This window comes from Bos grunniens, chromosome 27 (genome assembly GCF_055505025.1).
Source record: "Bos grunniens cultivar Pamir isolate PY7600 chromosome 27, Bosgru_T2T1.0, whole genome shotgun sequence".
NCBI lineage: Eukaryota > Metazoa > Chordata > Mammalia > Artiodactyla > Bovidae > Bos > Bos grunniens.
Genome location: NC_141191.1, coordinates 7,707,564 through 7,714,183, shown reverse-complemented (window position 1 = coordinate 7,714,183; position 6,620 = coordinate 7,707,564). Strand labels below are relative to the sequence as shown.

At 43.9% G+C, this 6,620-nt stretch overlaps 1 pseudogene; it reads right to left on the bottom strand.

Moving 5' to 3' along the window:
• Window positions 1-3,023: 3,023 nt before the first annotated feature.
• On the bottom strand, window positions 3,024-4,242 carry LOC147343468 (beta-defensin 103A pseudogene; annotated as a pseudogene).
• Between the last annotated feature and the right edge of the window lie 2,378 nt (window positions 4,243-6,620).

Sequence of the window (6,620 nt, the reverse complement as noted above, 5' to 3'; positions counted from 1 at the left end):
GGCGCCATGACAATTCCAAGGCTGACCATAAAGGTCAAAATGTAGGTCCTGAAACAGTTCCTGGAAATCCCCACACTTTCCGCAAAATAGCTGGAATACTCCTCCCACTCATTAGCCTATGAAATAACCCACCCCTATAAACACCGACAGCCCCATACCCTGGTGCTGGGCTTGCTTTCCAAGATGGCCCACACTCTCCGTGTAGCGTGTTTCCTCCCTGAATTGACTTTCCTTCACCGTGACTCGCTCTTGAGTCCCTGCCTGTGCCAAGCCAAGTACCCGCATTCGGCAGCCATCCCAGGGACTCGGACGTGACCTGAGATGCGACCATCTTTTCTCACCCCACTGTCTTTCCTGCAACACTGCTACCATCTCCTCCAGCCTCAGAGATCACTGGAGCGTTAAAAGTTCACTGTCTTTTTAGTTTGTCCATTGTTTCCTTTGTTGTGCAGAAGCTTTTCAGTTTGATGGATCCTACTGTTTAGCTTTGTTTTTGTGGCTTGAGTGTCAAGCTCAAAACCATTCTTGTGAAGACCCATGTCAAAGAAATTTTCTCCTATGCTTTCTTTCAGGAGTTTTGTGGTTTCAGAAGTTTTGTGGTTTTTGTAAACCTTTAATCTATCTTGCGTTGAATTTTGTGTATGGTATAAGAGATCTTACTTGCTCAACCAGGAATGGAACCTGTGCCCCCTGCATTGAAAACTTGGAGTCTTAACCAATGGATGGTCAGGGAAATTCCAATTGTAACTGCTAATTTGTCTGTCTCTCCGATGATTCCTGTAAGTTTTCTTTAAGAATTTTAAAATTCCTTTGCTAAGTACATTCTGATTCAGTATTCATATGTATTCTTGACGAATTAAACATTTTGTCATTAGGATAAATACTCCTCTCCATATCTGGTCCTTGTCCTAAAAGTTAGTTGACTGTGCTGTGCTTAGTCACTTAGTTGTGTCTGACCCTTTGTGACTCCATATACTGTAGCCTGCCAGGCTCCTCTGTCCATGGGGATTCTCCAGGCAAGAATACTGGATTGGGTTGCCATGCCCTCCTCCAGGGCATCTTCCCAAACCAGGGATCAAATAAGGTCTCCCACATTGGAGGTAGATTCTTTACCATCTGAGCTACCAGGAAGCCTGTCAATTAACCAATATAGCCTACCATGTTTTCTTTAATGTTTCCATAGCAAATCTGTCAGCTCAACAGTAAAGAATCTGCCTGAGGTGCAGGAGATGCAGAGACATGGTTTTGATCCCTGGGTCAGGGAGATTCCCTGGAGGAGGGCATGGCAACACACTTCAGTAATCTTGACTGGATGATTCCATTGGGGTCTCAAGAGTGTTGGACACGAATGAGGGTCTAAACAATGACAACAGCAGATCTGTTTCCATCCTTTCATTTTAAATCCATTTTCCTTTATATTTGATATCTCAAGTGGGTTTTTTATAGTTAATTTATATCTGATTTTTTTTTTTTAACTGAAATGACCATCTCTCTCCTTAAGATAGGGTCTAGAATCTTAGCATCACACTTTATCACATCAAGCTGAACCAAAATTCCATCTAGTATCATAGACTTCGTTTTTCAGAGCAGTTTTAGAATTGAATGAAAAGCACAGAGTTTTTAGGCAGGCTACACAGGCAGGCTACAGTCCAAAAAGGTCAGCACCTCCACAGTCCACAGAGTAACAGAGTCGGACACAACTGCAGCGACTTAGCACACAGGGACACACCCCTGATCCTGACTCCCACTGCTGGTTTTCTGTCCAGAAGTGAAGATACCTGCACTCTCTGAACTTTGACCCCATTCTCTTCGACTCAGAAGAATTGATGGTCTGTTTGGGTTTTTGTTGCCTGAGCTTTAGGCCTGGAAATCTGTAGAGGCTGGAGATGCCATAAGTCTCACTTCATCTGTTTCTTTTCTTTTTTTAAAAATGGTTAAGCACATAACATTTAATTAGCGAATTCATTAATTTGGCTGCCTTGGACCTTAATCATGGCAGGCAGGATCTTAGTTGTGGCATGTGGGATCTAGTTCCCTGACCAGGGGTGGACCCAGTCCCCCTGCGTTGGGAGCACAGAATCCCAGCCACCAGACTGCCAGGGAAGTCCCTCACCTCACTTGTTTTCTTCTCTCCTCAATTACGGTCCTGGACTGCTTGTGCCAGAGTCTGAATCAGTAGTTTCACAGGTTTTGCCTGGTTCCTTAGTTGTGTACTGTAGGAAGGCAGTATACAGTCCCATCACAGTCCTTTTTTTTTTTTAAATGCTGAATTGTGGAGTCCAAGCTCTTGTCTTTGAGGGTGTGCCTTTTCTTCCTGAAAACTCAGTTCCTTGACTGGGGGCTCAGGGTGGGGTGATGGGCCTGCCACCACATTTGCTGGAATTGTTCTGTATCAACCTCCAGAGACCACTAAATAGTTACAACACGACGCCTCCAAGGCCTTGGAATGTACTTCAACTCACTAAAAGGGCATGGCAACCCACTCCATGTCTTCTTGCCTGAAGAATCCTATGGACAGAGGAGCCTGGTGGGCCCCAGTCCATTGGGTCACGATAAACACTTGTTGAGCAGCTTTTGTGTCAAAACACTTGGGCCAGGGGTGATTAAGCAATGAAGTGCCCTTCAAAATCCTGCAACCAAATACAGAGATTGGAAATATGCAAATGTAGTGAATGTAAAAATCTAGCGGGACTCATAGATGGAGCACTCAGATCAGAACCCTTTTAAAAGGAAAGATCATATTTGTTGGGGAAAGCAGCTGTATTTTTAAAAAGGAGGTAGAATTGGAGGTGCCCCTGAGAGATGGGTTTGGAGACATAGCTAGAGAAGAGGTTTCATCCAGGCCTGAGGTCAGTCAGAACAGAGGCAAGAGTGAGAGGAAAGCTGAGGGCAGGGTCGAGGAGGAGCCAGGTTTTCCGTGTCTCTGAGCTGTAAAGTGCTCAGAAGGACCTGGGAAGACCCTCAGGGATGCCCTGAAGTTTCAGAGATGGATTTGATGGGGAGATGCTATGACAGATGGACAGACTGCAAAGCTCAGATAGGTGACAGAAGGCAAAGGAAGTGTTTTAGAAAGAACAAGTGGTCCAGTGTCACTGGTGAAGGAGGGGGTGGTGAAAGCTGTAAAAGAGGAATAAAATCTGACAATCTTTGGAGCATAAGTTTGGACCCTCTCACTATGGATTATACTTTATTTGAATTAAAGGTGAGTCATTAACACTTTCTAAGTTGCCTGTTTGGTAACAACTAGCACAATAAACAGAATGTTAAAAAATAATAATGATAATAATCAAGCTTCTAATTTTTTGCAAAAAGTCTTTAATTTGATTGGCTTCTGGAGGAAGCATTTTCACGCTTTGTGACATTCTCCTTGTATTTCTGGATTTTTCATTTCTTCTTCCGGCAGCATTTTCGGCCCCTCAGGGAACAGAGGCCTATCTGTTCCTCCTTTGGAAGGCAGCCAATCAGAGCACACTGGCTGCTTCTTATTTTAAAATAATACTTTTGTAACCCGCTTATGATGTTGCCATTGCATGCAGGAAAGAAACGAAGCACACAGGAAGGTTTTAGGAAGGCCGTGGTACATGTCCAAGGCTTTTGGAATCCCTCTAGTCAGTTATCTGGTGCCATTTTTTATTCTTTAATGTCTTTTTCCTTTTTCTTTACCATCTGGAGTAAAGAAGAAGGTGGGGCTAGCTACTAACAATGTGTCTGTGGGTTTGGCTCAGCTGAGAAAGTGGCGTGACCATGGCAGCCCCCTTGTGAACTGACCCCTGGGAGGCAGGGGCTGCGATGGTCCCCCAGGCCCTTAAGAGGCCAAAAGACTGTACCTCCAACCACTAAGCTAATAAAAGGGAATCTGTGCTTCTGTCCTCAGATTAAGTTCATTTTTCCTGTTGGTAGGAAAGATTTACATCACTTTCTTCCTGTCTCATGAACAGGTGTAACAATTATCTCATGGAGGGATGGTTTGTGAGCTGATTAGTCTCTTAAGAGTGAATAATAAGGGATGGAGACCCTGCTTTGAGGTTCTTGATGATCTTTGTCAAGAAAAACAAAAACAAAAACTGGTAACGTCTAGTTCCCAGACAATAAATCTACTTTATCTAAAATTCCCAAATGAATGGAGAGGGCTGACTCTGCATGACAAATTCTGAATCCATTCAGCCCTCTCATTTCCCAGCACATTTTACCTGGAACAGGCAGCAAGAACAAGAAGAGCAATGCAAAGAGAAGGTAATAGAGCCTTATGGCTGGCTGGCTTCCCAGCTGAGACTGGACAGGACGGTGTGGTCGCTCACTTTATAAAGGCTCCAGGTCTGCAACCATAGGGAGAAGCATTCAGCAGCTGCAATTCCTATAATATTATAGTGATGACAATATGACGTATTTCCTGATGCTTCATGCCAAGGTTCCTTACAAAGCAGACCACGCCCATTCCCCCCCAGGACTTAATTATAAACCTAAGGGAGATTCAGAGCTTGATGTGAACACAGGGCTATTCTGATGCCTCTGAGCTCTGGGTGGTCCTGTAGGGCTGGCTCATGTCTGGCTGTCTGAGATGGGAAAGACCTGCCCACTCCTGGATGCAGTCCTGGAGCATGTAGCTGGGAGCTCACCTGTGCCCACTGTGGTCCTTCTAAGCTTTTGCCTTCTTTCTAAAGTCCTGAGAGAGCCTGAACCCCATCAGTCCAGTCCAAGGCTGATGTATTCAGAATCTAGGTGTAAACTGGGGCTGGGTCATGCCCTGAGCCTGCACGGATACGCCCAAAATGGGATCAGCTTTTAAGTAGTTTGGGAAGGGAGGGAAAATTGGCTGCATTCCAGAGACCCTGCCCTGTGTCCTTGGGCTGTGATGGAGTGTGACATCTCAGGTCAAACACAGCTTACATTTTGCTGCGTTCTGAAAAACCACCAAATTCGTGAGTCAGGAAGGTGTCTCATTTTCCCTCATCAGAGACAGATGCATGATGTAATTTATAGGCAGGTGTTTCCTCACTGATAGTGTCACTCTCTCTACAAAAGAGGGGCTTCGGAAGATATATTTACGACACCCGGTTACAGCTGGCTCGTGACATACAAGGAAGTCGAGGATTGGGGATTTCCACTAGATACAGATTCAAAGTTTAGGAAGCCAACTGCCTTTACAAAAAATTATTAGGCTTAATTAAATGTTATGGAATCTAACAAGGGGGTTATACTCAAGAGGTCATTTTCTTGGAAGCTGAAGTCCCCATGGAGGTGGTTGGCTATTACTTTGTGTGAAAGCAATTGTAACGGATCCACCAGAGTTCTGGGGTGAACCCCAGGGTCTAGGACTGTAGGTTCAGACTCCTGTTGTACCTATTGGATTCTGTACGCAAACTCTGAACTCCTATCATAGATAAAGTATCATGGGCTTGGGGTAGGTGAGGGGATAGAAAGGTGAAATACAGAGGGGCCAGTTCTGCCTCTTTATCTCAGGGAACTCCCATGTAGAGTGACACAGAGCCAAGTCAACCATAGAGAGTGGATTTTGACAAAGGGCCGTAATAGGGGTTCAAGCACAGGGCTATGGAAATGCAGAAGAAATGTAATTCATACAGAAAGGCAAGTTTGAATCAAAGGTTTAAGAAGAATTTGGAGTTATAGACACTTCATATCTTTAAAACGTAACTTTCCTCCTCAGTTCAGAATATGAGACAAAGTAGACATTTTTATTTTAATTAATTAATTGAACTATAGTTGATGTATAATATTATATGTTACAGGTGTACAATATTGAGATTCATGCTTTTTAAACAATAACATATTGGCTATAATCCCCATGTTGTACAATATTTCTTTGTAGCTTATTTTATACATAATAGTTCACAGCTCTTACTCCCCTAGCCCTATGTTGGCCTCTGCTCCTTCCTCACCACAATGGTAGCCACAAGTTTGTTCCTTATATCTGTGAGTCTTCTTTTTTTTTTGGTTATGTTTACTAGTTTGTTACAGTTTTTAGATTCCATGTTTACCCAATTTCATACATCATTTGTCTTTCTCTGTCGGGCTTATTTCACTGAGCATAACATCTTCCAGTCCATTCATATTGTTGCAAAAGGCAAAGCTCCATTATTATTTATGACTGAGTAGTATGCCATTATATACAAATGCCACATCTCCCTTGTCTGTTCATGGATGCTTAGGTTGCTTCCACGTCTTGGCTATTGTAAATAATGCTATAACAGACACTGGGTGCATGTATCTTCTCAAATAGTGTTTTTAGATTTTTGAATATACACCAGGATGGGTCATATGGTATTTCTGTTTCTAGTTTTTGAGAAACCGCCATCCCATTTTCCATGGTGGCTGCACCAGTTTGCAGTCCCAAGTGCAGACACGTTTAAATACGGAAGGAGGTAAGTGTGGGGCCAGTGGGCTCTCATACCTGGTCTCACATGAGATAAAAGAGAGGGTGGCTGGGGTGCTGTAGAGAGTTAGAACCAGTGCTCAGCCCAGGCTCAGGGCTGGCATCACTGGAGCTCTGCTTACCTGCAATGACGTACTTTTCTTGGAGACCAGACCTCCACGTGAACCCTGAGTCTAACCTGTCCCTTCAAAGACAGGAGGCCTTTCTACAGCAACACGACTGTTTAATC